The following is a 14,295-nucleotide window of genomic DNA, read 5'->3' on the forward strand; positions in this document are numbered from 1 at the left end:
GTTTGATATGCTAGCTTACTCTAAAAATAATGAACGCATAACAATGTAATAATTTTAATGAAATAATGCTATGTAGAATATTAATACAAAAATATATTATGATACATTATTAATATCAATGATTAACTTTGGACATTTTGAATCTGTTTCTAAAATAGTTCACCATGTTCTCTCTTGATATTGTAGCTATTGTCTTCTCTTAGTTCGTAATCAGTAGAATAATCATTATTCCATTTTGAGTCATACACACTTTTTACTGGTGTCTCATCAACAGGCTCAATATGCTTTTCGTCTTTGGTATTATTTGGTTCATTGACTGTTTGATCAATGGCAGTAACGTTTGCTGGGGCTTTGCTTTTCATCGATTTTATCTTTATATTCCATAGTAATATTTTCTGACAATACACTTTTTATTTTTCTGGCAATTTCACTGTCTATTATCACATTATTTTTACACAGGTAACAGTTTCGGCACGTAGACAAGATATGGTTTACGATATTAGTAGAAGACTAGGCCTTTCTTTTATTGACCTTCCGTCGAATGCTAGTACCCGAAAGCTGAAGATTGGAGGTATCAGTAGGTAATGTGTTACCTGCAACAGTAGCAAGGAGTTTTCCTCTATCATCAACGATTATTTTTATGTTGGCATTCTCTTTGAGTGCAATCATCTCTGGAGATCTCAATCTCGCATAGCCACCAGCATAAGAGTTGAATTTTTTCGCTATTCCAAAGAAATTTAATTCCTTACTGTCATGAAAATGCATGCATACATTTCCAATAGTGCTACCACTTGTACGTGTTTCATAGTTTAAATACTTCTCCTTGTCGGCATTCAATGCTACAATAACCTTTTTATGTGAACACACTTTATTAAAATGCTCCATCTTCACTTTTTTTTAAAGATATGACTTATGTGCTTATCGTTCCACTGCGTAAAAAATACTGATTTAATACATGCAATTGACTAGGTCGTGTAGATAACCAAACATAGAATACCAGTGGGAAAGCCGCATCGTGTCTCTGACCAATCATAGAGTACAATAGTTAGAGCCGTAAACATATTTCGTCATTTTAAGATACGCACAAAAAAAAATTAAAAAAATAAATAAAGTTGAATAATTTCGAAGTTAAAAAAAAATAGTTTGTTTTTATGAAAAAAATATTGAATTAGAACCATCAGTCCTCATCATTATGAGTATCCAACACTGGACTTAAGTTTCACTGTTGTGAAGGATTATTCTATGGTATTTGGGGGTTGTAGTTGTAGAAGCCTTTATTCTCCCTTTATAGGGGAGATAAACTCTGGCCCTAAGGTAATTAAACTTTGGTAGCGTGCCTTAGGCTATGACCGAACTAATGAGGCGTTTCGACTGGGTATGTTCGAGAGCTAAAGGTAGATTGTAGAGAAGTTGTCTAAAATTAAATACTTTTATTCATTTAACAGATAATAATAATCAGATATATACTTTCTACTGGGACTGGCTGTCCCAAGTAGACCACAAGTCTCAAAAAAACAACAATAATATATAAATAGATACTTAGACACTTACAATGATAAGACAATGTCCCAAAGTATTTCTAAGACAACGGACCAGAGGTCAGTCTGGCATATAGTTAGTATAAGATTTTCCCTTCCGATAAAATGTATCTTTTATACATTTTTATCAACCACACCTTCCCACGTATTCGCTAGGAAGTGGTAATTTCTCAATTTCCCGTTAAACAGAATTTAGCAGGATATGTTCCTTATCTTAATAAAAAGTGGTATTTCAAAACTTCATATTTGCGTCTTATATATTTTTACTAAATTAATAATTAACTAAATTAGAAAGCTTTACCACAATACTCCCCATTTAAAGAAGAATTTTCCCAATTCTCAATATTTTACTTTTAAAACAACTTAATTTCGTTTACAGCTATTTTGCTGCCATCTTTGGGTCATTATGTGCATATACCCTCAATGGGTTTCCTTAGGGCTATGTTTCTGGTCCATTATTGGCCATGTTCTTTTTTCTTTTTTTTGTCGAAGGATTTCAATTTGAAATTCCTCTTTGTTTCTCTTTTTCTCTGTCTCTAGGACTAAGAATTTCTCTTTTACCATCTTGATCTGCATTGTCTGTTTTAATTGACCCCAAGCGGTGTGTACATGATATTAGTGATTTTGCTTGAATTAAATTTATATTAGAATAATCTTATGAATTTTTTTAGTTTAAATTTAATTCCCATTAATAATTGAATTTACCTGTGTGATATGGTTGATATACCGTTTTTTTTGTTTTAGAAATGCCTTGGGTAAATTACATATAACATTATTGATTTTTAAATTTTCACATATATTTTTTTTTTTCAGCACGAAGCATTTTCACATATTTCAATAACATAAGCCATTTGGCTATGTAGCACATTTTCTAGGCCTAAATTAAGTTCTGTTTTTATCTCACTTTCTGACGAACTTGTATTAAAGTCTGTATTACTGCTATAGTTTCCAAAATTTCAGTTGATTGAGTATGCGATGATAGTATCAGGATATATTTGAAGTGTCTTCAAAATTTGTTACTTCCCAAAAATGAGTCAAAATATGATTGAAGGAAAAATGGATCCGAAAAGATGCTACGAAAAAATTTGATTTCCAAAACAAATAGCTAATGCTGTATCTAAAATAAATATCCACATAAGTATACATATAAAGCATATATTTTTACATATATAGCAGAATGGAACACTCAATTTTCGTATATATCAATGCATTCAAAAGTTAATTACTTTTAATTACTTTCTCCACTTTTTTTTAATTACTCCAAAAATAATAACCCACTTAAATCGAAACATTACGTTTCTTGCTTGATTATTTTTAATTTAATACTAAACTGATTATTTCACAATAAAAATTTTTAATTACTTTGACTCGAGGTCAAACATTTACATAAACATCAAATCACTAGTTAAAACTTAAAGTTGATAAAAATATAGTATATATATATATATATATATATATATATATATATATATATATATATATATAAGCATTGTGTAATAACTTACACAATTATGTTAAGTAACAAAAACTTTTACCTAAAAATATATTTGGTTAAAGTTTTAGAAGTTACTTTAAAGCATCAAGCTTTTTTTTTAAAGTCGATTTTTCGCAAAGCAACACTAAAAAGTGGTATAACTTTTTTTTTTTTTTTTTTTTTTTTTTTTTTTTAACGATAGATTATGGTTTTGCGCAGACAGGGTTTCTTATATCCTTCCCCCCGATGGTTTGATGTTTCATAATATACCAAAATTTAAGACCCCATATAAACAATCCCAGAACCACGATAGTAGTTATGAAATACTGTAAACTATAGGCTAAGAAACCTTTATGGTAATTGATTCTTTCTATTTCTGTGTGGAAAATGTGATAATTCGTGTTCATATTATTATTTAGATTTTTGAGTTCTGTAAAAAATCTGGGAGTTTCGACTGTTATTTTTTCCGCTCTTAATACATCAATTAATTTTTTTAATAAATTTTTTGCTTTTCTAATTTCTTCATTATACTTGTAACTATTTGTTGCTTTAAAAAGATTTATGTTGGGTATCGGCTCTATACCCCATTTCTCCATAATTATCTCTGTAATTTTTACCATTGGAGATCATATAATTGTCTCTCTTGTCGTTAAACGACAGGATGGGGGAATATTCATTAGCTCCATCCCTTCTATTCGTATATCTCTTGTATTCTTCAACCCAGAAGAATTTTTGCATCTCAACTGTGCCATATAGGGTTGTGGAACACTGAATATGAAATCATTTTCACTAATATTTTTCCATAGCTCCAGATTAATTGCGCTTACTATATCAACATCACATTCTTTTGGTAGGGAATTTGAGTGATCTACCTCCTCCCAAACTTTAATAGCACAGATTTGCCTTGCGCGTAGATGCGATATAGTTCCTAAGTTGCAAAAGGGAAGTTTATTGTTTTAAAATTTGATTATCTCCTGTTGCTCTGGTATCCTATATTTTAAGTTGGAAATGGCTACATATGGGGGCAAATTATTTATCTTAATACAGCTTATGGTGTTCGTTAATCTTGTAGGGAAAGTATCTATTTGGAACAGTGCGTATTCTTCATTTTTAACTAGGGGTACCTTTAAAAATATCCAAATTAGTGCCTATGTCGTGCCAAAAGTTGCTTAGAGATAGGGGTTATCTTTTTACGGTTTCCCTATAAATTTTTTTTTATATTATTCGTGTCTGGAATTTTTCCTCAGTTTAATTTACGCCTTAGTTTTATACAGTCATTGAGTGTAATTTGTCCCTTTCGTGATATTTTGAATATTACCATGTTCTACGAGTTTATGTGTTTAGTGTCCGAGTAAAATTCCCCACATGCTATTTATTTTTTCCTAGCACGTGGAATTTTACCCGAACATTCAGCCCAAACCTCGTCCAAAGTTTGACTTTTTTTCTGATCTATATTTAGTTAGCTTGGTGGATCCCCCCCAATGACAAGACTCTTAGCATTTTTTTTGTTTTCAAATGCAGTTCTGTCATTGGTGTGTTTCACCTGCAATGTCGTCGCCCTGTTATTTCTGTCAACGGTTGGTTGTTAGTTTATTTGATATGTGAAATTAATTATACCAGAGAAAACTTTGTTTAACACGGTGTTAACTTTTTTTAAATTGTGACTCATTTTATTTAAGGCTTCTCATTTATATATATACCATCCTTACTGGTAAGTGTTTAAATTATTATATATTCTACTATTTATAACAAGATTACAGCTAGCTTCTACATGTAGTCGACTTAATGTAAACTCTTGCTGTTTTTCCTATTATAATTATTTTAAAATTCTTCAAAAACAATTTTTTTTTCAAATTCGGTTTTTCAATATACATATCAAAAGAATCGCCTTTTAATGCTGATTCTAAATATGTATAATTTAATTAGGTTCACTACACCCATTTAAAAGTTACGTGGCCTTACTTATTTCCTTTTTTTTGAAGCGAAGCCTAATATGTTTTGACAGTCTTGACATTTACCGCTCGCGAAATCTTATCTCGTATCGGAAACAAAAGTTTTGCAAGAACCTATGATGTCAATTCAGATCGGAGCTATTAATTTAGCGTTAGAATGTGACGGTCATAATTTTTTACTGGCGATATATATTTGAAGGAAAACTTGATGTTATTTATATACTGATTAAAAAGAAAATTTAGATATTTCTTTAGAGGCTTTTTATCCGTTTTATTTTTATTTAATAGGCTTTTTGTTTCTCTTTTTTTTTTGTTATAATTGTTTTAGTCAAATATTAATCTGCTGGGGGCTGTGCTTTTTCAGCCTTTCTCTGTGTTCTGGTACGAGTATTAAACTCCAAATTTTTGCTTTTCTTCCTAATAATATTGGCGAGTTTTTCCATGGTCTTTATAGTGTGGCTTTCAAGGCTCTGACTCCGAGTGATTTTTTGTTGCCTCGTCAAATATCTTTAATCGTTTTTTTTCTTGATATTTGGCCTTTTTCATAAGTGTTTTAGTGACTTGTGCTGCTGACAAAGGAACTTCTTGCTGCCCCTTTGGTTTCTTTACTGTTCTCCATAATTTTTCTCTCAAGGAAGGTTTTCTTGACGATGGCCCAGGTTTAGCTATATCGGTTTCTGTAGAAGAATTTTCGGTGTCACATTCTGTTAGCTCACGTCTGGTAGATGGCGTTTCTTCCAAAAGCCATTTTTGCGTTAATATTTTAGGTGAGTCTAGTGTATGAAAATCAGATAATTCTTTGGTTTCTTCCAATTTTTCTTCCTCTTTGGATTTAACCTCTGGTTTATTATGTCTTCAACCAGTAGGTTGTGTTTGAGGCTCTTCTATGTCGCTTTCATCGCTAGTATCCGATGAACATTAAACTTTTCCTTTTTTCTCTTGTTTGTTGTGGAAAGTTTGCAGCCAAGACTGGGCTAAATATTCCTTCCACTTCTCCCAACTGTTGTGGTCGTTAAAAAGGTCATAAAATTCATATGGTCTTCTAATATATACTGGATGATATTCATGTCTATCATATTATCTATCTTCTGAATAGTATAGGCTCATGATTTTCCACGGTCTTCTGAAAATATATCCCTTTTTCATTCTCTTATGGTGCACTATTTCTTCCTTTTCCTTATGCTGATGCTTTAGAACATATGTTAAGTTATTTGGTAGAATTTTTATAATCCTGTAGGGTCCATCCCATTTCGGTTTTAACTTTTTTGTTTCTTCCACATTTGTTTTGTAAATTTAAACCAAATCTCCTAAACAGTAACTCGTTTTATTTTTGCTTGTTCTGTCATATTTTTCTTTTTGTTCTGTTTTCGCATCTTCCAGATTGTCTTTAACTTGTTCCATAGCTTTTTTCATTCGCATCACCATCTCTTGCTTATATTGGTCTAGGTTCTAATATATTCTGTCATTTTGTATTTCATCTAAACAAATTCTGGGATCTCTTATATGTTTCAAAAAAATGGCGTTTCTTTTAAGGTACGTGAAAAAGCCGTATTTATTGCAAAGACTACAAATGGTAAATGTTCATCCCAATTTTTATTTTCCTCTCTTGTACTTATTTCCAGCATGTAAGCTAATTCTTTATGCTGACGTTCAACCTTTCTACTAGCTGCTGCCATATAAGACGAGGTAAGACATCGTCTAACCCCAAGATATTCTGTAATTTCGTCTAATAATTTGGCTGTAAAACATGGCCCATTGTCGCTAAGTAAAACTCTAGGGAAAATCCCATGTTCCAGAAATAGGCGATTGACCAAAACTTTCGTAATGGTTTTTGTCTTTTCATCTTTAATTGGAAAAGCGTATAAATATGAATTAAAATGGTCTACTACGGTTAGTACGCACCTATTTCCTTTCCTGGAAACTGGTAAACTTACCCCCAGATCCCCAAATGTCTATTGACATTATTTCTCCTACCCCTGAAGGGGTGGGGTATTGACCTAATTCAGCCCTAGGGGTCTTTGGTTGCGACTTTTGTTTGGCGCACTCTTGGCAGCTTTGTATAAAAGCTTTTACTTTTGAGTACATTTTTGGAAAATAAAATTTACCTTCAGTCTCCCCATAGTTTTTGCTTCTCCCATATGACAGCCAATCGTTGCATGTGCCATCTGTAAAACTTCTCCTTCCAGAGATTTTGGAATTACTGGAATAATTTTTAAGTCAATTTTTCTATGTTCTTGCGATGGTCTATGATATCTTACTAGAAGATTTTTACTTTCGTCCAGATCAAAATTATCTAAGTCCTTTAAAAAATGTTTAAAGTGCTCTAGCAGTTCCGTTCCTTTTGATAAAAAGGATTTCATCGCTAAACAAAAATAATCTTTATTTTGATGCTTCGAAACATTTTCATTAGACAGTATTTCTACCCCTTCCAGTTCGTTCTGGATGGTTGCTATCACATTTTCTTTCTTATCTGGATTTCGTGACAAATAGTCTGGTAAAATATTTGTACGGCCCTTTATATATATTGGGGTATATGAATATGCTTGTAGACGTAGTATCCACCGTGTCAGCCTGGCTGAAGTATTTTGCATCGTATGTAGCCAAACTAATGATTTTCGGTCTACTCGTAAAATAAATTTTTTTCCAAGTAAAAATCGTCGAAACTATTCTGTAAATATTGCCCATGATAAACACTCCCTTTCAACTGTCGAGTATTTATTTTCTGCTTCCGTCAGTGACCTAATGGCGTATTGAACTATTGATTCTACTCCTTCAGAATTTATGTTTAATAATATGGCCCCTATACCGTACCCCGAAGCATCTGTTTGCAAACAGAAGTCTTGTGACATATCTGGTAGTTTTAGTATTGGTGCCAGTAATAATTGCCTTTTTATTTCATTTATTGCTTGTTTTGCTTCCGCTAGACCTGCGAATTTACCTGATTTCTGTAAAAGGTTTGTCGAAGGTTGTGCTATTGTGGCATAATTTTTAATATATCGTCTGAAATAGCTTAACAACCCACAAACTGATCTGAAGCTTTTTTGATCTTTAGGAGGCTGTAAATTTTCTATGACTGTAAATTTTTCCGGATTTGGTGAAATAGTACCTTGGTTTATCAGGTGTCCAAGAAATACTAATTTTGGTACCACTATTTTTAACTTTTCTGGTTTTAATTTTAAACCTGCTTTTTCAAACTTTTCCAGTATTTTCTAAGTCCGACCAAGTGGTCTTCCAAGTTTTTTATTAAACAGAATTACATCATCTAAATAAGCCAAGGTATCTTTTTTTCTTCCTGGTTCGTTATCTTTAAACACCAAATTCATTAGGCGACTAAAACAATTTGGACTAAATGATAAGCCAAATGGCATACGTTCAAATGTGAACGTCCTCCCATCGTCTAAGATTACTGTAGCCTTATGCTTAGTTTCTGCATCTAACGCGATTTGCCAATATCCTGCTATTAAATCAAAACTAGTGTAATATTTTGAACCCCCTAACGAATCTAAAATCGAATCAATTCCTGGTAACTTCATTATGTCTTTAACCGTGACGGCGTTTAGTGATCTAAAGTCTATACATAATCTCCAGGTACTATCTTTTTTCTGACTATTACTAATGGAAAGCACCAATCACTAATACTTTCTTTAATTAATACCTGATATTCCATTTCTTTTATTTGGCTTTCTAGCCATGGCTTTAAATGATAAGGTGTTTTATACGGTGACTTTTTGATTGGAGGGCCCTCTGTGGATATCTTGTGCGTGATTAAGTGAGTTAATCTGTAATCTGCTTTGTGTCTTGCAAAAGTCCATTTAAAATCCCAAAGAGTACTTTCCACCCTTGTTTTTACGTTTTCCGGTAAATGTTTTAAATCAAATTGTTGCAAAAAATCTGTTTTCGACATTCCCTACTCTTTTTGTGGTTGCGGTTTGAATGAGGATAAATGATCGTTGCTAGTGAAGTTTACGCTTAATTCTGGACTGTTTATAGATTTTATTTCCGAATTTGAAATCTTTTTTACTGATCCAAGTTCTACCTGGTTCAGTTTTATTTTATTATTACTTAGATTTGATAGTTTTAAGTACGTTATACCATTTTCGATTTTTATAACTTGATTTTCCACGAAAATCATTGGATATTCTTTTATGGTGTACCCCCTATCACGGCATCCGTTGTTTTAACCTTTCCTTCTTTTTCATTTAATGTAGCTAGAACTTGAGCTGTCGTTCCCCCTTCTATTGTGATTTTTCCGCTTATTTTTAGGTTATAATTTGAACCTTCACTTTCGTTATTTGTTGTTAAGCAAATGTGCCTATTATTTTAATTTGCCTGGTTTATTGTGATTGTATTGGATATGGGTTCCTATACAATCCCATATTTTCTGATGGCATCTACTCCTAGAATACAAGGAAATGGTAGCTGCTTGCATATTATTGCTGTTAATGTTATTTCTATATCCCCTGCACTAAATTTTAGTGGATATTCTCCCAAAATTGTCAGCTTGTGCCCTGTCACTGATGTTAGGGTATTTTGGCATCTGCTTACTCGAGATTTAACACTAGGAGAAAACCTCTTAAAAATTTCCTCTCGAATTAATGATTTAGATGCACCCGTATCTAGTAAACATGGTAAATTTTGAAAACACTCAATTTTAAAACAACGCAGAACCGGTAAATTATTAGTATTTGTATTTGTATCACAATATTCTAAACTATATAGGGGTCTTTGTAAGGAAACAGCTCTGTCGACCCTTACAGGCTGGTTTCTTCGTTTAAATGCCCACTCTTTGGTCAAAAACTTATGAGATTATCCCAGTCTTCTTCAGCGATGCGACTTTTACCCTGGGTATTATTAACTGTTTGCCTTCTAGGTCTAAATTCAGGAATATTGTTATGTGTTTGTCAATTACTATTTGCTCCCTGCCTTCCTAAATTTCTGTCCCCCTGCGTTCTGAATTGGTGTCTTGTCTTGTACGTCTGGCCTTCTTTGTGTATTCTATGCCAGCAATCTGCTGCATAGTGGTTTGGTTTGCTAAAATAATAGCAATAAAATTTTCTATTAAATTGTTTGTTTGTTTCCTGGTTACTTCTAAATATTTTTGATCTGTCCTTGTTGGTTCCCCAACTATCTGTCTTTGGTGGGGGAGGGTGCCCATATTTTTTATAGTTATTAGCCGCTAATCTCTCAAGGTCATGGAATCTGTCAGCTATCTCCCTAGACGGCGACCCTTGGCCTCCGTCGCGCCTTTTTGGTTCACAATTCGGCTCCTCAAAGCTCACCCTTTTTTGTCCCATTTCATATTGTATACTTTCTTGTGCTCCCGTGTTATTTATTGACATTTGGTCAAACTTTTTCATAGCTTCGTCAATTTTTACCTCTGTTTCGACTAGTATTATAGCCTGCTCTAAATTTTCAGGTTTCCGTGATCATATTAGTCTTAATAACTTTTTTGGTAACCCTTGGGTAAAAGTATGTAGTTGTACTTTCTTTATTGTCTCGTCATTTCCGCGTTTTTCTAATCGTAAACACACGGATCTACAAATTTTGTCTGCATATTCCCTGATACTAGTTGAGGTATCGAATGTGACTACCCCTGTTCTTAGCCTCTCGGAGATGCTTGTCTCTATGAATCTTGTTTTAAAAGATTCAATTAGAGTACTAAGGTCCTTGGGCTCTTTCTTCTTAATTGCCTCGAAATGTTTAAGGATGCTTCCCTTTAGTCTGACTACAACGCATTGCTCTTTGACCTTATCCTCAAACGATTCAGCTAGTTCGTCGAAAATTTTTTATTTTTCTATAAACTCATCTACATCTGAATTTCCCGCGCATTTTGGTATAATTTTTGCAATTTAAAGTACTGTTGATAGGGAAGTCATTTTTTCCTCTGGTAAAGCCATCTTATTTCAATCTACTATTTTTATCTAGCCTTCTCGACCCAGTTTTTCTAGCGACCACCAGTTGTTGTGAAGTGTTATTCTATGGTATTTGGGGGTTGTAGTTGTAGAAGCCTTTATTCTCCCTTTATAGGGGAGATAAACTCTGGCCCTAAGGTAATTAAACTTTGGTAGCGTGCCTTAGGCTATGACCGAACTACTGAGGCGTACCGACTGGGTATGTTCGAGGGCTAAAGGTAGATTGTAGAGAATTTGTCTAAAATACAATAATTTTATTCATTTAACATATAATAATAATCAGATATATACTTTCTACTGGGACTGGCTGTCCTAAGTAGACCACAAGTCTCAAAAACTACAATAATATATCAATAGATACTTAGACACTTACAATGATAAGACAAAGTTCCAAAGTATTTCTAAAACAATGGACCAGAGGTCAGTCTGGCATATAGTTAGTATAAGATTTTCCCTTCCGATAAAATGTATCTTTCATACATTTTTATCAACCACACCTTCCCACGTAATCGCTAGGAAGTGATAATTTCTCAATTTCCCGTTAAACAGAATTTAGCAGGATATGTTCCTTATCTTAATAAAATGTGGTATTTCAAAACTTTATATTTGCGTCATATATATTTTTACTAAATTAATAATTAACTAAATTAGAAAGCTTTACCACATCACATTTGAACTAGAGAATTGTATTTTCCATAATTTTCTTAAAAGAAACTAGAGTTTGCGGTCAAAAACCCTTATTAGCTCAGGTTCTACGGAAATAGTTTATTTTTCGATCCAAAAATAGACTTAAGTTTCACATTTGAACCAGAGAATTGTATTTTCCATAATTTTCTTACAAAAAACTAGAGTTTACGGTCAAAAACCCTTATTCGCTCAGGTTTTACAGAAATAGTTTATTTTTCGATCCAAAATGGACTTAAGTCTCACATTAGAACCTGTGAATTGTATTTTCCATAATTTTCTTACAAAAAAACTAGAGTTTACGGTCAAAAACCCTTATTAGCTCAGATTTTACGGAAATAGTTTTATTTTTCGATCCAAAAATAGACTTAAGTCTCACATTTGAGCCAGATAATTGTATTTTCCATAATTTTCTTACAAAGAACTAGAGTTTATGGTCAAAAACCCTTATTAGCTCAGATTTTACAGAGGTAGTTTATTTTTCGATCCATAACTGGACTTAAGTTTCACATTTGAACCAGAGAATTGTATTTTCCATTATTTTCTTACAAAAAACTACGGTCAAAAGCCCTTATTAGCTCAGATTTTACGGAAATAGTTTTATTTTTCAACCCAAAATGGATCTAAGTTTCACATTTGAACCAGAGAATTGTATTTTCCATAATTTTCTTACGAAAAACTATAGTTTACGGTCAAAAACCCTTTTTAGCTCAGATTTTACGGAAATCATTTTATTTTTCGATCCAAAATGGACTTAAATTTCACATTTGAACCAGAGAATTGTATTTTCCATAATTTTTTGACAAAAAAACTAGAGTTTACGGTCAAAAACCCTTATTAGCTCCGATTTTACATAAATAGTTTAGTTTTCGAATCATAACTGGTCTTAAGTTTCACATTTGAACCAGAGAATTGTATTTTCCATAATTTTCTTACAAAAAAACTAGAGTTTACGGTCAAAAACCCTTATTAGCTCAGATTTTACAGAAATAATTTATTTTTCGATCCATAACTGGACTTAAGTTTCACCTATGAGTCAACGAAATGTATTTTTCATAATTTTCTTACACAAAACTAGAGTTTACGGTGAAAAACCCTTATTAGCTCAGATTTTACAGAAATAGTTTATTTTTCGATCCATAACTGGACTTAAGTTTCACATTTGAACCAGAGAATTGTATTTTCCATAGTTTTCTTACAAAAAACTACGGTCAAAAATTCTTATTAGCTTAAATTTTACGGAAATAGTTTTATTTTTTGACCCAAAATGGATCTAAGTTTCACATTTGAACCAGAGAATTGTATTTTCCCTAATTTTCTTACAAAATATTAGAGTTTACGGTCAAAAACCCTTATTAGCTCAGGTTTTACGGAAATAGTTTTATTTTTCGATCCAAAATGGACTTAAGTTTCACATTTGAACCAGAGAATTGTATTTTCATAATTTTCTTACAAAAAAAACTAGAGTTTACGGTCAAAAACCCTTATTAGCTCAGATTTTACAGAAATAGTTTATTTTTCGATTCATAACTGGACTTAAGTTTCACATTTGAACCAGAGAATTGTATTTAACATAATTTTCTTAAAAAAAACTAGAGTTTACGGCCAAAAACCCTTATTAGTTCTGTTTTTATAGTAACAGTTTTTTTTTCGATCCATTACTGGACTTAAGTTTCGCCTATTAGCCAAGGAAATGTATTATCTGTATTGTTGTTACACAAAACTACATTCCACGTTCAAGAACCTTGATTAGCTCAGATTTTACGGAAATAGTTTATTTTTATAGGTTTCAGACAACACATACCTACGAAAGACTAAGAAACCTAGCTAATAAAAGCAGGAAATAGCAAATTAACCATCCCAATTCATAAGTTTCAGACAACACACACCTATGAAAGGCTAAGAAATCTAACTCAGCAAAGTCAAAAATAGCAAACTACACATCCAAAATCATAAGTTTCAGACAACAAACAAACACAACGAAATTGTTTTATTTTTCGATCCAAAAATAGACTTAAGTCTCACATTTGAGCCAGAGAATTGTATTTTCCGTATTTTTCTTACAAAAAACTAGAGTTTACGGTCAAAAACCCTTATTAGCTCAGATTTTACAGAGATAGTTTATTTTTCGATCCATAACTGCACTTAAGTTTCACATTTGAAGCAGAGAATTGTATTTTCCATTATTTTCTTACAAAAAACTACGGTCAAAAACCCTTATTAGCTTAGATTTTACGGAAATAGTTTTATTTTTCGATCCAAAATGGATCTAAGTTTCACATTTGAACCAGAGAATTGTATTTTCCATAATTTTCTTACAAAAAAACTAGAGTTTACGATCAAAAACCCTTATTAGCTCAGATTTTACGGAAATCATTTTATTTTTCGATCCAAAATGGACTTAAATTTCACATTTGAACCAGAGAATTGTATTTTCCATAATTTTTTTACAAAAAAAACTAGAGTTTACGGTCAAAAACCCTTATTAGCTCCGATTTTACATAAATAGTTTAGTTTTCGAATCATAACTGGACTTAAGTTTCACATTTGAACCAGAGTATTGTATTTTCCATAATTTTCTTACAAAAAACTAGAGTTTACGGTCAAAAACCCTTATTAGCTCAGATTTTATAGAAATAGTTTATTTTTCGATCCATAACTGGACTTAAGTTTCACCTATGAGTCAACGGAATGTATTTTTCATAATTTTCTTACACATAACTAGAGTTTACGGT

Source organism: Artemia sp. Qi Xiang Cuo, chromosome 2 (assembly GCF_049724085.1).
Source record: "Artemia sp. Qi Xiang Cuo chromosome 2, ASM4972408v1, whole genome shotgun sequence".
In the NCBI taxonomy this organism is placed as follows: Eukaryota; Metazoa; Arthropoda; class Branchiopoda; order Anostraca; family Artemiidae; genus Artemia; species Artemia sp. Qi Xiang Cuo.